General features: G+C 43.4%; 1 long non-coding RNA gene across 1 annotated transcript in view; it reads right to left on the bottom strand.

Annotated features, from left to right (window-relative positions):
- Positions 1-11,845: 11,845 nt before the first annotated feature.
- The window catches only part of LOC309346605, a 46,090-nt gene continuing 38,215 nt past the window's right edge, over positions 11,846-19,720 (bottom strand). The window contains exons 4-5 of the long non-coding RNA XR_014158706.1: positions 14,840-14,889; positions 11,846-12,118 (exon numbers count right to left, since the gene is read on the bottom strand). This is a non-coding gene — a long non-coding RNA (uncharacterized lncRNA). The remainder of the gene's footprint in view (positions 12,119-14,839; positions 14,890-19,720) is intronic.

The following is a 19,720-nucleotide window of genomic DNA, read 5'->3' as shown; positions in this document are numbered from 1 at the left end:
CAGATGTTTAGGACATCAACTCCCATGAACAAAGGCTGACTGGCACTGATGGAAGCTGTCGTCCAAAACATCTGGAGGGAAACAGGTTGGCAATAGTGCCTGCTAAAGCTCTTTCTGTTTAGAGAAGCCTTCCCAAACGTAGGCCTGTAGTCATCTAAATTATACTCAAAGTAGACCCACTGAAGTTACTCAATGTAAGTTAGTCATATCCATTACTTTCAATGGGTCTATGTGGAGCAGGACTAGTCTTGGATACAATCCACATAATTTTATTATGCACATTTGTTTTTAAAATCTGTTTATTTTTATGTCTGTTTTTAAAATCTGTTTTTATGGTTATTCTTAATGCATATTTTATGCAATTTTATGTAAACCCGTTAGATATTTTTTCTTGATTAAGCACTACATAAATCTTGCTAAATAAACAGAGAATGAAATGCTTCCACTCATGCTAGCCAGAGCACCCAAATTTCATGAATCCCTCCTCCCCATCTATTACAGCCCTCCACATTATGTGAGACACACACACACACACACACACACAGAGAGAGAGAGAGAGAGAGAGAGAGAGAGAGAGTATTCTCTGGAAATTCCATAGCTGTTGCATTTACCCAGGTTTGGTTTACTATAGGAAATGAGGTCACTGGAAGTTTAGTGCCATTTTGTAATATGTGTTGGACGTATACATTTTAAAAACTGTGATTGACAACCAAATCTAGTGCCCCACATCAGAACTTCAGACAGAGACAGCTGCCCTCCCCAGATGCTTACAGAGCCCCATACTCAGCTTTCCTCCCTGTCTCTCTCTCAATCTTTATGAGAAACTGCCATTTCCCTTATTTTTCACACATAGACCTAGGGAGCGATCCTATGAGTAAGAAGCTGGTGTAAAGCAAGCCGGTGTAAGTTAAGCAGGTGTAAAATTGCACAAGATCAAAATCCCATTCAGCAGCAGAAATCAAAATCCCATTCTTCCTAAGTCAGGGAGGGGCTGGGGAAACAAACCTTTAAAATAGGGTTGTAAAACAGGTTAATGAGTCATGTGACCAAGCCTATCATGCCACTTCCATGGCAACCAAAATGTCTGCTGTTCTCTCACAATAATCAATAGGATGTCCTGATATTTCTGAGACACTTGTGGGGCATGAGCTTTGTGTGGGGCAAACTACAGTTTCCAAGATTCTTTGGGGGAAATCATGTGCTTTGAATGTGCTTCAAATGTATGGTGAGCATGCAGATTGTGGTTAGCTTTTCTCAAGAAGCAATCTTCTAAGTATTCTGAACTATTAACATTCCTCCATCAAATCCAAGACTTTGCCCAGGTACTGCTTTAAGGCAAACCCACAGCAATATCTTGATGCACCGAAATCCAATAAAACCCATAACATGTAACAGAATTGTGTTTTCTGAATCGCGTTCAGCTAATTCCATTATAAACCTTGCAGATCACATGCATCACATCTCAAAGTAGTCCTTATCCTTTGCAAACACAGAGTTTTGAAAGCACATTTCAACACCGTGGCTCAAGAGTTAACACTGCTATAATTACAATACTTAACACCTATAGAATGCTTTCCCCGAGGGTTCGAATAGATTCATAACCACCATCTCAATAATCCTCACAATAGCTTCATATTTATAGGCAAGACTTGGAGAGATTTGTGGTTTGCTTAAAATCCAACCAGTGCATTCAGTAACTGAAGGGAGGGGAAGGGAGGTTTGAACTGGGACTTGCTGGTTTACTGTACACACACTTGGCCCCTATGCTGCACCACCTTCCTTTTGCAAAATGCAGCCCAATCCTGCGCATGTTTACCTGGAAGTAAGTGAAGTGGATTAAACTGGACTTCCTCTCATGCACAGGATCATTTGCCTACATAGAAAGAGCTGTCTTCTTATGGGAATGGAAGGAAGGTTACGTCCTAAGTCTGGGCGTCTCCTCTTCAAAGTGGGAGAGCTGGCAAGTCCTGGTTCCTGGAACAGGCTCTCTGGCTTTAGAATCCCTCTTGGCCTGTGAGGATTGCCAAGCCCATCTAGTAAGTTGCTGTGCCCAGCCGGGGTCCCTGGCTTCAACCTCTGGCCTGCCATGACCCCACATCTGACTTGACTCCACCACTTGGCACAAACTGAATCTGATCCGCTTTCTGCTTATGCATGCCTGGGTGGGCCAAATCCTGTGAGTGAGTGCTGCACCCAAACTCAGCATGTGGCACCACTTCCTTTCACGTTTTTTAGCTGTTGACAGGTATGCACGGAGGAATGGAGGCGAGCCCAGCTTCCTGGTCTATTTCCCACTCTGGAGCAACACTAAAAGCATGAAGCAAAGCATCCTCAACCGCTGCGTGCCAAGCATTGCCCGTGGCAAGAAGATTAATGGGTGGGCTTTGGGAGAGCACTTAAAAGAAGAAGCAGTGGGATTAACAGGGATTTAAGGAGCCCAGACACTGTTGCCAGTGAGCAGCTGATATGTAGCCGGTGGCTCACAACCTCCATTTTCCAAGAAATGTTGCAGCGGGGTTGTTTGACAAGGAAACGACTAAAGGTTTTGTGTGTGGTTGTGCTTTTGGAGGGGAGGGAGAGACTGGGGGTGCTTCCAAGACAGGGGCTTAATTTGCAAACGGGTTGTTGAGATGTCGCCAAGGAGTCATTGGCAACAGTCACTGGATTTTCCCTGCAAAGGGTAAATCGGATTACATTTTGGGAGGGGGGGGCAATGCAGGCTGCCATTTTTGATGTTGTTGTAGACACTGCTAGGTGAATATGTCACTTTTCGTTTTTCACTTTCCAGTTCTCCACATTTCTATATCAATTCATGATATATATATATATTTAAAAATCATCAGCATTTTAGTGTAAATTACTCCCAATGTACACATTTTTGTATGTGTTTTTCCTAATATACAAACATTTGCAAAATGATTTCCCCTAGTATAATGCATTTTTGTATACTACTGTATTTGCACTAATATATGCACACTTTAGCAAAGTACATGCATTTTGGATACATTACTTGGCTGTAGAACAGCACAGCAAAATTTGGAGCAGTGCAAATTTTGAAGGATAATTGCATTTCACTTTGTGTATGCTTTTGGAAACAGCAAATTAGGTAAGTTCAGAATTTTTTTACGTTTCATTAAATGTATACACAGCTTGATTGTAACAAATCATCATCATCATCCTCATCCTCATAATCTCACAGTGGCTTACAAAAAAAAAAAAATGCCACCTGAACTGAATCCCTCCCCTGCCGCTATCTCTAGTGGTAGCTGCTTGGTGACTTGCTTTGACTTAGACCTGGGGCTCCCCCTGCCCTGATGGCTTTTGTTTAATAACCATGTGCAGTTTTCTTTCTTGGTCACTGTGGTTCTTTATCTCCATATCTCTGTTGGGGAGAGGGTTCCAGAGCTCTGTTAGGCTGTCTTGATGTATTAGAAAATTAGGAAAAGCATTCTCCCAATGCTACTTCTATGGACTTAGATCCAAAGGTAGGATTGGAACCAGTGCCCCCAATTCCCTTTTTAAAAAAAAATATAATATTTATTGAAATTTTCCATCTAATAACAAAACAAAAAGCAAAAATTAAAAAAACACAAAAAATATCCAAAAAAGAAAAACAATTAAAAAACACATAATATTTAAAGAACCTTATCTTCTTTCACCTTCTTTCTCAGACCTCCTCCCCCCTCCCCTTCTTGCATTCCAATTTGTGTCGTCTGCTCAACAAGTTCTTATCATTTTTCTCAACCTTAACTTAATAATTTCTTTATTCATGCTATTTATTTTAGCCTTATTTCTAATTAATTTAAAAAACCCAATTTTAACTTAATCTTAAACCTTTTTCCTAAAGTCGACCCAAATTTCCTTTCCACAATTTCCCCACATTCCATAAAAATCGCAAAAGTTATAAAAAGAAAAAAGAACTTAACAAACTATATTTTAACACCCTTTGGATTCCCAAATCCCACCCTCCCTTTCCCGGTTTGATCCCCAAATCAATGTTCATCAGTCCATCAATTCTCAGCCTGGATCCCAAACTTCCGAGGCTCCTAAAACTCTTTCCATTTCACTCTGCCGGATTTTTTGACCATCCTTTGTGTTCAATACCAAATCTCGGGGAAGATCTGTCCCAATAATGACCATTTTTCTTCCAAACAGGCCTCTGAATTTAAAAGTGGAGCTCAAATTTTGTTCCTTAAATTTTTTAAAACTGTATGTCCCAAAAGCTCCAACTTCCATCTTGATCTCACTTGTGCTAACAGGCCTCTGATCTGCCTTGATCTTCCACAACATTATAGCTTCACCTTCATTTTCCACCAAATTTTCCACCAAATCCTCATATGTCTCTTTTTCCACTTTCTCAAATTTATCAGATTTTTTTTGCCCAGCTGCAGCACCTTCTGTTCCAACTTCAAGGGCTTTTGGTTCCACGACAAAGGCTTGTATCAAGTCTCTTCCTGTTCTAGCAAGTTTATTTACTGCTTCATTCAATGTTGTCACCCTTGTAGTCAAAATATTACTCTGGTCCTGGATCTCTCCCTGTAATTCCTGGAGCTTTCCCAGGAGATGAAATGTCTTATTCAGCTCAGTCAGTATTTTTCAACTTACAGCCATTTCTTGCAGTGTTCCAAAGCTCCCCTCTAGGGGGATTTTGTTTACTTAGTATCTTTCCAGTTCCAATCCAAAAGTCCAATGTAACTTATTTTTCTTTATTCCCAACAATTTGTATCCAAATTACAGAAAATCTAACCGGCAGAGTCACCAGAAACAACGTTTCCTTTTATTTCCCTGCTTTGACAGCTAGTTTGACAGCTGTCAAAGTCTGTATCTTTTCAGCAGGCTCTCTCACAGATCACTCCCGGGTCCCGGGGGGTTGCACTTTAGCTTTCCAAACCGACTCTTGTCCTCCAGCAAAATTAATTGTAGTGTCCAATCATGAAATTAATAGTTTTTCTCCACAAGGGACAAAGATGTTTCTCTCAACTTTAGCTCTCTAGTCCTTGCTTTAGGTTGTCTGCAAGGCGGGGGGGGGCGGACTTCCTTTTTACACCTCCCCCGGTCGTACCGAATTTAAAGACAAAAATTCCTTTTTAAATCCAATTTCCGTATTACTCACGGGTTGTTGCTTTTAATCCGAATGTTCAAGGGAAAAAGTCAGCGCTTTCCGTCCATGGCTTGCGGCTTCACTCAGCAGGGTAAGCAGAGGGCTCTCAGCACCGCGCCGCTCCCCATTCCCCGTTCCGTAGCCTTTAAAAAGGCTCCTTCGCGGGTCGGGAGGGCGCTAATGGTGCCCACCGAGTCACCACGTCCACAGGCATCCGCGCCTGTGGTTTTTAGGGGTCCCCGCATCACCGGCGCGGCAGGACCCGAACCCTGTTGAGCCGATTCCCTCCGGAGCTCGGAGGGAATCCGCCATTAGGCGATGGCGCTAACCCGGAAGTCCAGTGCTCCCAATTCCCATTCCCCAGAGCCAGTCCAGGAGGATAACACGGTCGATGGTATCAAAAGCCAACGAGAGATCCATAAGCAAGAGCAAAGTTGCACTCCTCTAGCCCTGCTCCCAGTTCTTCCAAGGCCAGGCCTGAACCGAGATCGGAATGGATCTAAATAATCTGTGTCACCCAGGAAAACTACCCTGGGATCACCTTGATATGTTGAAGAGTGGTCTATGAATGTGAAAATAGTAATAATAGATAAATTTATCAGGGATCCATGCCATCTGTCTTCTTGCCATGAGCAGCAATTGGAACTGCTGTATTTAATAGCCGCAAGCTGCTCAGCACCAATTACTTGTGACTACGAGAGAGAGAAGGCTGCTGTGCCTTCGAGCCTCTGCTTATGGGATTCCCAGAAACCTTTTGGTTGCCTCCTGTTGAATAGGAAACAGGATGCTAGGCTAGTTGGACCTTCGCTCAGATCCAGCAGAGCTTTCATTATCTTCTTACTGAGTTTGTGAACAAACATATGCAAGGAGGAACACAAAGCACATGTCATTGTATCATTGTGGAGTTTTACAGCTCTTGGCTTGAAAGTCCAGAGTGCTAATCTAGGCTACCATTTTTGCTTCTATAACAGATTCCCAATCCTGCTTCCTGTCCTCCAGTTTGAACCATTAGATCAGAGGCCACAAACATCGCATCCACAGGAGCCACTGTGTTGGCCAGTACCTCCTATGGGTGCTTGCAGAAAGTCTTGGTAAATATCCCTCAGAAATCCACAGTACAAAAGAACAGTTTCTGCTGCCTCTTGTACATTGAGCATATCCCCTTCAGACATGCTCACATGTATCTGGGTGCCAGAATGGGAAACCCACCTTCCCTTCAATTTTGAACCATGGAGCGGTGAAAAGAATTTCTCTTTGGCTACATACACTATGCATTTAAAAGAATATCATATCACTTTAAACAGTTAAGAATTCTTGGAATTTTGTTTGCTAAGGGTGCTGAGAATTGTTAGGAGACCCTTATTCTAAGGTTACCAGATTTTTTTCCAATGAATCTGGGGACACTTTTCAACTTCAGTGGGAATGATAGGATTTTGTCAGGGGAATGATTTGTAAATCCGCGGACTGTCCCCGGGAAACGTAACCTTACCTTATTCTCTTCACAGAACTGCAGTTCCCATAATTCCCTGGGAAGAGAGATTGACTGTTAAACCCCTCTGAACAATGCAGCTCTGTGAAAGGAAATGAAGTCTCCTAACAACTCTCAGCACCCTGAACAACATGCTGTTCCTAGGATTCTTTAGGGGAAGGGATGACTGTTAAAGTGGTATGATAGTGCTTTAAACGTATGGTGCGGATATGGCCACAGTCAGTGAGTGTGGCCTTGACTGATTTGGTTGCCATTTTGTGATATGCCATGCCCCCATGGCAGCCATTTTTTAACTAGTGCCCATGACACTTTCTAAAACTTCCAAGTGTGTCTACAGTCCCGAAGTGTTTGCTAGCACCTGCACTAGATCATGAAAGACTTCTGCTTGAGAACCTCTGTCTTCCTTCTTCTGCCACCATCAAGAAGAGAAGGCAGAATCTCACCCTAAAGACCACCCATGCAGTATGCATTATTTTTATAAGCTCTCAAAAACATCTTGATCTCCCAGTAGAGGACCACAAAAGTAACTGGAGCTTTCTCAGTGCTTGGAGAATGCCCAATGAGAAGAGTTTGGTACGATGAATGTTCAATATATTTGACAGATTCCTCAGGCGCATATAAAATTCCTGACACTGTTGCTCTTCAGCCCAAGAATGTATAACCCACCCACCCTGCTGCCCTGTCCACTGGTGGATGCCAGGGGTAAAAGCTCCAAATTTGCATTTTGCAGGCATTAACACGACCAGCCGGTGTGCTTTGCAAAAAAACAAACAAACAAAAAAACGTTGTCAAGAAGTAATCCTTTTGGCACAACCCTCTTCAAATCTACCCTCTCCCTTTGAATAATTTTGGCGAGGGAAAGGTTTATTTATCTTGGCAAGCCCTTTACCTCCTTCAGCATCTGCATGTAAAATAACAAGACTCCTTTAAAGATTTCTAAACCCTGCAAACAGCTACGCCTCAGGTGGAAACAAGTTAGGGCAAAGGGGCACCTCCTAAGTCAACACCACTTTAATGAGGAGCACAATGTCATGCCCTCTCCATCACGAACAGATTGCTGTAGGGGGGATAGTGCTGCTGCAGCTTACACCATCTGCTCTGTACTACAGCTTTCCTCAACCTGGTGCCTACTAGATGTTTTAGACTACAACTCCCATCAGCCCCAGCTGTCATGGGTCCCTATGGGCTGGCTGGCCTGATGCAACATGATTCTGGGGAGGGGGCCAGTGGGATCAGAAAGACCATGCCAGAGCCTCAGGGGCCCAAGGAACCACTTGGGGGAAGGATTCTGGGGAAGGTCCTAGTGGGGGAGCTTCTCTTCATCCCATCCTGCCTCTCCATCAGTCACCCAGGCATGCCTCTGCCTCCAGAGTTGCCAGGGGCTGCTTCTGACTCAAGATACCCTGCTTGTTAGGCCAAGCCTGCCTCCAGAGCTACCAGAAGCTGCCTCTGGCTCAGCTTCTGAGGGGGAAGCTGTCACCTTTCCCACCCGCATCTGCTCCAGAGGAGTCGCTAACACCTCAATTGCTTAGGTCAAGCCCAGCCTTCCCAAAGAAGTGCTCATTTGCTTGCCCCGTCTATGGAACAGAGTCCTGTTTGCTGCACCAATCCCAACATAACAGGATCACAGAGGCGGCATCACTTTTTCTTAAGAGTGCTGTACCAATGCATGAAACGGGAAGGTTTTGGACCGGTTACATTTTTCTGCAAGTTTTGGCATTTCCTGAAGCATGCAAGAAAGGCACCATCGCTAATCACCCTCCTGCCTCCCCTCCCCATCTCTCGTGTTGTGAACAGACATGCATTGCCTAGATGGAAAGTGCAAAAGTCCTTCTTCCCAGTCCAGTCTACCCACAAAGCAGCTGGCTGTGAGTGACAGCTTAAGTGACCAATAGAAGCCTTTGGAATAAATAAATATATAAACAAATCTACACCAGATTTCCCAGGAATTAGGCCGTAGGATATTTGCTTGAAATAGCTCTGGTATAATTCAAAAAAGTAGGTGCTGACAGGAATAGCAAATGTACAAAGCAAAGAATCTCCTTTCCTTTCCTTATTTTTTGCCTGTTTGACGATCTCCTCATCAGTCTGCTGAAGAGCATTACAATGAACTGAATCTCTGGCATGGTACATGCAGGAGGCTTTTTTAAAAGCCTCCACATGGTCAGAAGCCTCTGGCTGGCTGTAGCAGCTACATGTCTTACAGCACTAGAGAATAACAACCTCCTATTTTCCTCTCGTCCTGCAAGCGTCCGCACAGAAGCAAAGGGTGAAGAGTGATGCCAGAGCTGGAATGGAACTCCTGATGGACTGTAGCACCTATCAGTCAGAATCAACAGCTGCTACAGATAGCCAGAGGCTTTTGCAATGGTATGTATTTACCAGGTTATATTTTATGGTCCCTGCCCCAAGTTTGCCTTGCAAGTTTAAGACCTAAGGGGAAAATGGCTCCACCTTGCATGTAGTGCACATCTGTGTTAAAAATCCATGAACACTAATGCACTGTTCTATGCAGCACCAACCCTGATATTTCACATACAGACTACAGCTGCTGAGCAACCTTTTAAACCAGGCATCCCCAAACTCGGCCCTCCAGATGATTTGGGACTACAACTCCCATCATCCCTAGCTAACAATACCAGTGCTAAGGGATGATGGGGGAACCTTTATCAGCCTGAGGGGCGCATTTTCCTCTAAACAATCTTGCAGTGGGCACATGTTTAGGGTAAGTGGAATGATTGATGTAAATTTTAAATATGCATAGTAGAGTAGCTTCTATACACATTGGTATGCCTCCTCTCTATCCTCCATCTGGGCAAGCAAGAGGCATTATCAGAGTTCGAAGACATTTTGTTGGCATCTGTCTGTCTTGGGAGGCAATGGAGGAGTGTGCCTTTGGGGGTGAAGTCAAACTGTTGTTAGGTTACAGCTGCTGTGGCTGTAGAGACCAACACAAGAGAGACATGTTTTGTCGCAGCTGGGGCAGATTAAGGCAACCCATTGTGCTGTTGGAGGTTCACCATGGAGTTTCTTCTCTCTGCACTCCTCCCAACGGTCATTCCTCTTCTGGTCACTGCTGTGGATACATGGCCTGTCTGTCTGTCTCCAGGTACTGTGGTTATCTGCAAGCGATTCACGCATGGCGAAGTTGATGTTGCCAACCTTCAGACATATTGCAGCAAGGCAAAAACACTGATGCAGGGTACAAAGCAGGGCCAATGAGTGGTATGATCCTGGGCTCAGGTTTCCCACCTTTGGCCTAGAATGACATCGGAACAAGCTCTTCAGATTTGTCGCCCAGCCAGCAAGTTTTCAGCCATTTTTTCCCATGGGAAACCATTTGGAATGCAAAAGAAATTGTGAGCATTAAAAATAATTTAAGTCACTTAACTGTCATTTTTTGGCAAGAAGAAAGAAATGTTAAAACCCCAAGCTTGTGTTTTCTGGCTTGGACAGAAGATTGTGCTGAAATCTTTGTTCTTACTTTAGGATTTTTCCTCCTTTGAAATGTTGCCCTTAAAATAAATATTGGTACTTTGTCAACATAAGTTGTTGAGAGGCTCTTACAGACTTTGGAAGATGCCATACATTATTGACATTTCTATCATACCCTTTTTTTCAAGCAGCTTCGAGCAGCACACAAGAAGTTACCTCATTATGTCATCACAACAAGCTTATGTATTAAGGTTAGAGTCTCCAAGGTCACCCAGGAGCATATATTTTAGCATGTCTCCCCATATATATATTAAATTAACACCCGTGTGTGTGTGTGTGTGTGTGAGAGAGAGAGAGAGAGAGAGAGAGAGAGAGAGAGGTTTTGCCAGTTGCTGGTTGTTATCTCTTGATCACGCTCCAGGGTGACAACTCAAGAACTGATCACTAAATCACTAAACCACTAAACTGATTGCTAATTCACATAAATCACCAAACCACAATGCAATAAAACGGAGAGGAATGAAACTATTCAACCAGCTGAAAATACACTGCCACTCCCAGTAAGAGCATTATCACAGTGTTGAGGGAGAGGAGGGGCCATTTAGATTCCAGATTCAGTCCCCCACCCCACTTCCCCAATCCAGGTTGAATTGTGAGGGCAGGACAGGGATCAGGCAGAAGGAGAATGCTGGTGCAGGATACACTATTAAACTACCCTATAATTAGGCCATTGGTCCACCTAAGTCAGGGACAACCAGGGTGGTGGCCTCTGGATCCCGTTGAACTACATTTCCGATAATCCCTTACCATTGGCGTTGATGCCTAGGATTCATAGGAACTGGAGTCCAACAACGTCTGAAGGGCCCCCAGTTCCTCGTCCCCAGTCTATCCCAACTACTCCAGGGGCTTAGGCATAGGTCTTCTCCAGCCTTTAAATGGGGGTGCCAGGAACCAGAAAGGTCTTGACAAGTGGGACAGAGCCACTTTGCTAGCATACTGGCAGGTGGGCTCATGCTGAGAGAAAGAGGGGCAATGTGAGGTTGGTGTGGTGCAAATTCTCTACTGAAGCCAATCCAGCACATTGACACTGTGCTGACTCTCCCACAGCCTTGTCCCTCCCAGTTGGCAACAGCAATGCACCTCCCAGAAAGCTAACTTAGTGGCTCTGCCCCACCTGCTGAGCTGTTCCTGCCAGGGTTTTAATTTGGGAGCTTTTGCATGCAAAGCATGAGGTGTGTCACTGAGCTATGAGCCCTCAAGTGCATGGATGTGTGGGGTTCAAATTCAGGCATCAAAAATAAATACTGAGAAAAGGAAACGTAAATGATTCACACTTTCTGTCCCCTGCATCTCACAACATCCAAAGCCATCCTCAGTAAAAAAAATTAGTTAAAAAGCAGGGCACATCTACTAAACCCAAGTACTTGCGAGTATGAACATGGCCATAATGAAATAAAAATATTTTCTGTAATGTTCCTATTGAGCCTTGTATAAAGTTACTTTTTGAATATCTGCAGGTAGGGATGTTGGAGACAAAAACAGAAGCGGGAATTGGCAATCTTTGCTTATTCGTCCTACGATCAGAATGGAAATGAATCCAGTGAATACAATTGGTATTCACTTTTGTTGCTGTCAGTACACAAACAATTCGTAATTGGTCATGTGTGTCTCCCTCCCCAACACAATTTGCATTGAGTTTTCTTTGAAATGAATGGCGTGGAAGACAAAATGACAATGAAATTTATATAATTAATTACATAATTTACTAAATTTCACCACAGCAGACAGTGAAATGAATAACATGGTTTTTGGCAGTAGACAAACTGCAGTGGAATGGAAACAGTGATGCACGCAGCAAATACAGGGTAGAATGTAAAATAATGCCTTCTGACATACCTAGGTGCAGGTGGGCGGTGTGAAACCAGTATTGGATGTCTGTACTATATGCTATATGCTACGGATGCCTTTAAAAGAGAGGGACAGAGACCTCAGCTTGGCAATTCCATGTCCGGACTGAAGCTTCAGTGTGTGCAAATGGAGAAGGTGGAAACCACAGGTTCCTCATAAAAGAGAGATGTCTGAACTAAAGTAAGCTGGAAAAGGAGGGGTGTATCTAGTAAGCTGGAAAAACATGTCCTCCCTTTCTCTCTGCTTGACTAATTTTACTTAATTCAAACCAGCCACTAGCCTTGAAGAGCCACTTGGGTAGAAAGGAGTTGACTCTGAGGGAACACACATCATTTCAAGACATGTGTCTTCACTTCTTTGGGGAAAGATGAGGCGGGAAGTGGGGAGGCAGGCAATAGGTAGATGGGGGGGTTGCAATGTTCTTTTGGAAAACTAGATATATTAACATGGTTCTGGCACATTTCCAGAGTTCCTCAAAGGCAGCCTCTAGGGACAGCAAGACTTTTGCTGGATGTCTCATTTTGTCTACTGACAGACGGCATGACTGGAAATAAATCCACTTACTGGCATATTGTAAAATTCATCACATGCCCAGGGGAACCCTATCCACCCACCCATAAACTTCCTGCTAGCAAATCTGATTCTGGCTTAAGGACAGAGGCTCTGGATTCAAGACAGACTGTTCTAGCTCTCCCAGGCTGTCCGGCAATTCAGTATGCGTCAGTACCAGCTCCTGCTCTGTTTCCAGGTGCAAAATGCAATAACAGCCAGCATGGTGGGGCTAGTGATGGGCAAATACAGCAAGCCTTCATTTTATGAGGGCACCACCCTTAAAGACAAAATTGTGTATCATCAAAACACATTGGGTGTCAATATCTTTTTTTCCCGAGGGAAAAATGCCAAGCGCGTAAAGCTGTATGTGTACAAGTTAAATGCACACAAGTTGCAGGCTCACTATATGTCAATTTCAGTTTCTCACCATTGCTCATTTTCCCAGCATTAAGTTCAGTTCTCACATTTCCACATCAGTTTGTGATTTTTCAAAGTTATTCTGAAGATTCATCTGCATTTTAGTAAAAACTTTTCGTGAAAAGTCACCAGTGTTTTAGCAATAATTTCTCCTAATATACACATTTTTTGAAATTTTGCAAAGCATGTTTCCCTAATATTTATATTTCCCTAATGCATGTTATTTTCACTAATATATGCAGTTATTGGCACACTTTAGTTTTGTATCCGTTATCATACTTTGCTGGACAAATGCACGGCAACATTTGGAGAAGCACAAATTTCAAAGGATGGTTGTGTTTTGGTTCAAGTATCATTTTGGAAAGTGTGAATTGCTTGGTTCATGAGGACTTTTTTAAAAATGGCAACCTGATGTGGAAATGAAGAGAACTAGACATAAGACTGGAAAAATGAGAAACTGAGAGAGCTTGAGAATTGTTGTTGTTGTTGTTAATTCTACCCTATGCTTCCTTCTGAAGTTGCCCAGGACAGCAAGCATATAATTAAAACAGTAACATTAAAACTCTCTTAAAAGTTCTAAAAATTGTTTTAAAACAACCACCTCCTCTCTCAGCCAATGATTTTAGGGTTGCCAAGTACCTTATCTCTCCGTCATCAAATGCCTGGGTAAACAGGAATGTTTTTAAATTCCTCCTGGGGTTTAATAATGAGGGAGGACATTCCACAAATGGGGAGCTATTATGTTATGTTATGCTATGCTGTTATGGGTCAACACCAACCAGGCATCCCCAAGTGGCAGCACCGTCAACAAGTCCTCCTCTGCTGGTCACAGGGTCTAAGATACTGGAGAAGGTGCTTGGATCTCAAGTGATTTAGGGCTTGGCATGCTAGCACAAACACCTTGATTTGAGTCCTGTAGCTCACTGGCAGTCATCACACATGCTCCCATCAGGCTGCCCCACTTACCAGCCTAGCAGATGCATTCTATACTCCCTGAAACCTCCAAACTATCTTCAAGGGCAGGACATAAGCTGGACATAAGCACTTGTACTCACAGAAGCCACCTGAGACTCCAGTGACAAGTTGGAATCCAGGAGTGCTCCCAGAGTAGAAAACCATTCCTTCAGGGGGGAGTGCAACTGCTCTCTGAACATTGTGGGCTTTCAGCCCACAATAAGCAAGCTGGGTGCCCACACCACCAATCTCTAGATCTGACCAGAAGACAACTTCTGTAGCCCTTTCCTGGGGTTGCCTGGGGGTGGTGCAGTTAGATCATTTTAGACTCTGGATTCAATAGTCTTACAGTGGCAGTGGTCATGGCAGGGCTCTTTCAACAGCATTGTGTAATGTTTCATTTAAGTCACAACCACATTATAAGAGTGCCAGTATACTAGTATACTATTATACCAAATATACCTGAAGGAGCGTCTCCACCCACATCTTTCAGCCCAGACACTGAGGTCCAGCTCTGAGGGCCTTCTGGCACTTTCATCACTGTGAGAGGTGAGGTAATAGGGAACCAGGCAGAGGGCCTTCTCAGTGGTGGCACCCGCCCTGTGGAATGCCCTCCTGTCAGACAACTATCTGACTTTTAGAAGACATCTGAAGGCAGCCCTGTTCAGGGAAGTTTTTAATGTTTGATGTTTTATCATGTTTTCAATATTCTGTGGGGAGCCCCCAAAGTGGCTGGGGAAACCCACCCAGATGGGCGGGGCATAAATAAATAAATAAGTTGTTGTTGTTGTTGTTGTTACTATTACTTCAAAACACAGTAAGTCAACCATTTGGTATTGGAAGGGCTGCTGGGTGGGGACAAGAATTTCTGCACTCAAGCCCTGCCCTGAAAGTACGGCTGTGTTGCACTTGGACTGGAGGGGTACTGAGTTCCAATCCCTGCTCAGCCATGAAGCTTCCTGGTGGACATAAACTTAACTTACCTTACTAGGTTGTTGTGAAGATTACTGTCACACATTTTGCCCCACGCTTCCTGGAGGAAAAAATGAATACACTTATGACTACATTTATAACTGCCCACCCATAATTGCAGCCCATAATTGCCCCAGTTTTGTGTGGAGTTTTAATCCACATACATGTCCAGAAGGCCAGACAAAGGCTATCTATTATAGAATTGGCTTCTGTGTGAACAAGGGTGTCAGAACACAAGCAAACTTTGCAGCTCCAACTCTGTAGAAATGGTGTGCAATAAATTAGTTGCAAGGAAAAATAAATAAATATATATATCTTACTATATTCTGAACAGCTGCTGTTTCGTTTTATGGAGTCATTTTCCAGGGAGCTCCACCAGGGAAGAAAAACAAGATTCCCAAGAGTGGAGCTGGTTTAATATTTTTCAGTATAAAAAAATGTTGAGTGCCTTGCAAGTTTGGATGATACTGAAGAGCGATTTCAGATTTGTCTGACCTCAAGTAAAATGTCCAAAGTTTTAAAAATATCACTGCATGCTTCCCCCCACTCCAGTGAGGTAGCTCTGCCAGCTTTGGTTTCCTTTGCATGAGAAGGGCAGACTAACAGAGCAATCCAAACCCCCTTTGTGCTGTGGATGGGCAGAGGTTAGCGATGGAGGAGCACCTTGATTCAATTCACATTTAAAGGCAAAGTTGCCGGATTCACACTTCCCAAAACAATATGCGAACCCAAATACAGCAATCCTTCGAAACTCACACTTATCTAAATTTTGCAGTGCAGTTCTCCAGCCCAGAAATGTGTCAAAAGATACACACAATGGGGTGAAACATGCACATAAATGCATATATTAATGAAAATAACATGCAAAAATGCATTAGGGACATTTTGTTTTGCAAAAACATGCATATTAGGTAAAACTGCATATAATTACATATATTTTCAGGACCAACTTAATTTTTGTAATTTTAAGTTGCAAAAACTTTTTTCCCTTTTAATAAGAGTCCTTAGTGTTTGTGCCAGAAGGGCATGCTATAAATATTTTAATTAATAAATGACTCCCTGAATTCTCACGGTGTTTTCTGGTTTTTTTTCTTTCTTTCAAGTATTCACAAAGTCTTTGAGATTGGTGTGCTCAACAGTGCCTTCTGCTGGGTAGAATTGGAACTGCTAAGTCATTTTAAGAAGCCTAACAAGAAATCTTGAATATTTGTGCACCACAAAATTGGGATGGGGTGTATTTCCATCAGTTTTGGGGGACTTTAAATTCTAGCCATACTTTTGTGTGTGTGCACAGTGCACAGGGGTTTCTATGAATTAGGATGAGGTGACACAGGTTTCGTCATATATCCTGTGACTTTTTTTCCTTGCAAAAGTGGGGAGAGGGTAATTTCACTGACTTTAAAGATAGTTTTTGAATTCCATCCATACTTTTGTTGTGAGGGGAGTTACTATTATTTAAGAGGTGGTGGTGGATATATTGTCTCTCTCCTCCTCCCTACCATTTCCTTCCTTAGGCAACTTGGATGGGACATTTTCACTGTGAGTGTGTGTGTGTGTGTTCAAATTCCATTAGTATTGGGGAGGGCAGGGGTTACTATTACATAAGATGAGGTGTGGCAGAGTTTTTGGACCTCCCACTACCAAAACTAGGATGACCATGTCTCCTATTTTAAAGTGGACAGTTCTATTTTACACTGGCAGGGAGACATTTTTTCAGCCAGAGGGCTGTTTTTCCTTCTGGTCAACCACCTTGAGCAGGGGTCAGCAACCTAAGGCCCATGGGCCGGAAGCGACTCGTTGAGGTCGTTTGACCGGCCCACGAGCCACCCTTGAACCAAGCTGCCCGCTCGTGCGCTGCACTAAACCGCAGCGTGACGCGGGGACTCACTTCCGCGGTGCCGGACACCATGTCGGTGCGTGCACAGACCCCGAAAATCACGTCTGCGCACACACAGAAAATCACGTCTGCACATGTGCAAACACAGAAAATCGCGGGCGGGCGGGCGGGCAGGCACGCTCATGCATGTGCACAATCTGGCCAACAGAGGGATCTCCGCAGGACCAATCTGGCCCAGGAAAGATAAATCCTGATCTTGAGGGCCATATGCCACTGATGAGCAGATCCAGAGGCAAAAGTGATTAGAGCAACAAGCATAAATGTTAACTTTGTGCAGCAGGTTAGTTTCTTCACACACAACACAGCCTTCTCTATGCTCCATCCATCCAAGCAAGCAAGCAAAAGGCATTATCGTTCCAGCCAGGCAAAAATACTCCAGGAGCGAAGCAAAGGCCAACAAGGAATGTGGCTTGTGGAGAGTTCTGGGGACCAGATAAAGAGGCCCAGGGCTTGAGTTTCCCCACCTTGATATAGACTAATCTGTCTCTATCTCCCCAAAGGTGAGGAGTCATAGACAGAATAATTAATGGAGGTTCTGGAGCTTGTTATTCAGGGTGAGATTCAACTAGGTTGCTGCATGCGTGGAACAAGGTCAACTGGCACCACAGGACTTCCCTGCCACTCTCACCATGCACCCCCACACTCCCTAAATCTGCTCTGGAGGGTTGGGGGAACCCCAGAACAAGAATAGGGGTGCTCATGGTGGGGAGAAAAGGAGAAAAGTCCTATTGTGAAAGGGGCCTGATTATCTGCACGTATTCCCCACTAAGTGTTACGTGGAATTGCACCCGTAACATGGTATATTAGTTACATCCATGCGCTTTCTTTGGGGGGGGGAGAATCACACATATTCATGTATAAATAAAGATTCTACATGAAGGTAACACAATATTAGCCCATCAAAAGTGGAATTTTGTGATTATACAAATCAAGCTTATTTTCACATAGATTTTGCATGTTTCTGCTTGTCATAAAATGGGACTGAAATCCTGCCCAAGACTACTGGGAAATCTCAGTTATTCAGTACCTTACTTTCTGAGATTCGCCTGACATGTAGTCAAACTATAAGGACTAGAAGCTTGATTGAGATGCTCATGAATCTGAATTCTGCACTTTCTTTGCCTCCCACCTGCATGCTTGCACAGAATGACAGAAAATATAATCAACTTTGGCAAGTGCTCCTATTTGCTGTATTCTCGAAACATTCTTTTAAAAAATGGTAAAGAGCTGACAACCCAACTGGAGCTAAGCCCAGGTCAGCAAAAGCAGCTGCTAGTCCTGTTCTTGCCTTCCTCTCCCCCCTGGCAACCCTTTCCTTAAAAGAACAAGCTGTTCAATTCAGGGATTTCCTTTGTAATTAGACATGTTAGTTTTATGATCTTAATCTGCAAACTACTGTAGCTACCAACAACAGGTTGTTCTTGAGAAAATGCTATATTTTCGACTGGCTTAGAAATCAGCTCTAAATGTGGCTATTTGTTCTCCAGTATATTTTGAGAGGGAAGTAAGGGGAACTCTGAGGAAGAAGAAGGAGGAGGAGGAGGAGGAGGAGGGGGGGGTTGGATTTGATACCCTGCTTTATCACTACCCGAAGGAGTCTCAAAGCGACTAACATTCTCCTTTCCCTTCCTCCCCCACAACAAACACTCTGTGAGGTGAGTGGGTCTGAGAGACTTCAGAGAAGCGTGACTAGCCCAAGGTCACCCAGGAGCTGCATGTGGAGGAGCGGAGATGTGAACCCGGTTCCCCAGATTACGAGACTACCGCTCTTAACCACTACACCACACTGAACTCTCCAGTTTCCCTTTTCCTTCAGATGTAGGGTGCTGTAACTGGGGCCAGCTCTGAAGCAGTATTTGGGTCAACTGCATTTTTATATTGATGTAGAAAAATGCATTAAATCAGTTGCTGATGGTATCATTATTTAAATTAAATCTCCTGCCTTTTTCTCCATCACTCTGCTCAATGCAGTGCTACCCAAGATTCTGGGAGTGTTCATCAAGGGCCTAGCCCTGCTTAGGCAGCAGCAAGGTGACAACATCATGCAATATCAGCCATGCGCTGTGTCTACAAAACGGCAATTATTTCCTACATTTCTTTGGAATCTCTGAGATGGAGAAACATGTCAAAGTGGGTGTGTAAGGATAATTATGAAAAGTGTTGGATAGAAATTAAAAGGGATTTAGAAAGTTGGTCAAGATTGAAACTTTCCTTGTTAGGCCGAATTGCTGCTATAAAGATGAATGTATTGCCAAAGATGCTGTTTCTTTTTCAGACTTTACAGATTGTGGATAAAATGGAGTGCTTCGGGAGGTGGCAAAGAGATATCTCTAAATTTCTCTGGCAGGGCAAAAAGCCCAGAATTAAGTTTAAAATATTAACTGATGCTAAAGAAAGAGGGGGGTTTGCCCTGCCAGACTTAAGGTTGTATTATGAATCAGCAGCTTTCTGCTGGTTGAAAGAGTGGCTGCTTCTTGAAAACACTGATGTTTTAGATTTGGAAGGATTTAACAATGCTTTCGGTTGGCATGCATATTTGTGGTATGACAAGGTTAAAATTCACCAGACTTTCAAGAACCATATTGTCAGGAAAGCAGTGTTTAATGTCTGGATAAAATATAAAGACTTACTAGAAAATAAGACCCCAAGGTGGTTGTCACCTATGGAAGCTAAGGCTCTGAAAAGACCCAATATGGAGACTAAATGGCCTAAGTATTGGGAATTATTAGAAAAAGATGGAGATAACTGGAGGCTGCAGAGTTTGGAGAATTTAAAAGATAAAGTGCGAGATTGGTTACACTACGCTCAGATTAAAGAGGTCTTTAAATTGGATAAAAAGATAGGTTTCCAGGTGGAAAAATCGAAGTTGGAAACAGAACTGTTAGAACCTAGGACTAAGGTACTCTCAAGAATGTACAACTTGCTGTTAAAATGGAATACACAAGATGAAATGGTTAAATCAGCTATGATAAAATGGGCACAGGATATTGGGTAT

The sequence above is a fragment of the Podarcis erhardii genome, assembly GCF_964252035.2.
Source record: "Podarcis erhardii genome assembly, chromosome: 7".
NCBI classification, from domain to species: domain Eukaryota; kingdom Metazoa; phylum Chordata; class Lepidosauria; order Squamata; family Lacertidae; genus Podarcis; species Podarcis erhardii.
This window is presented reverse-complemented; position numbering and strand designations above follow the sequence as displayed.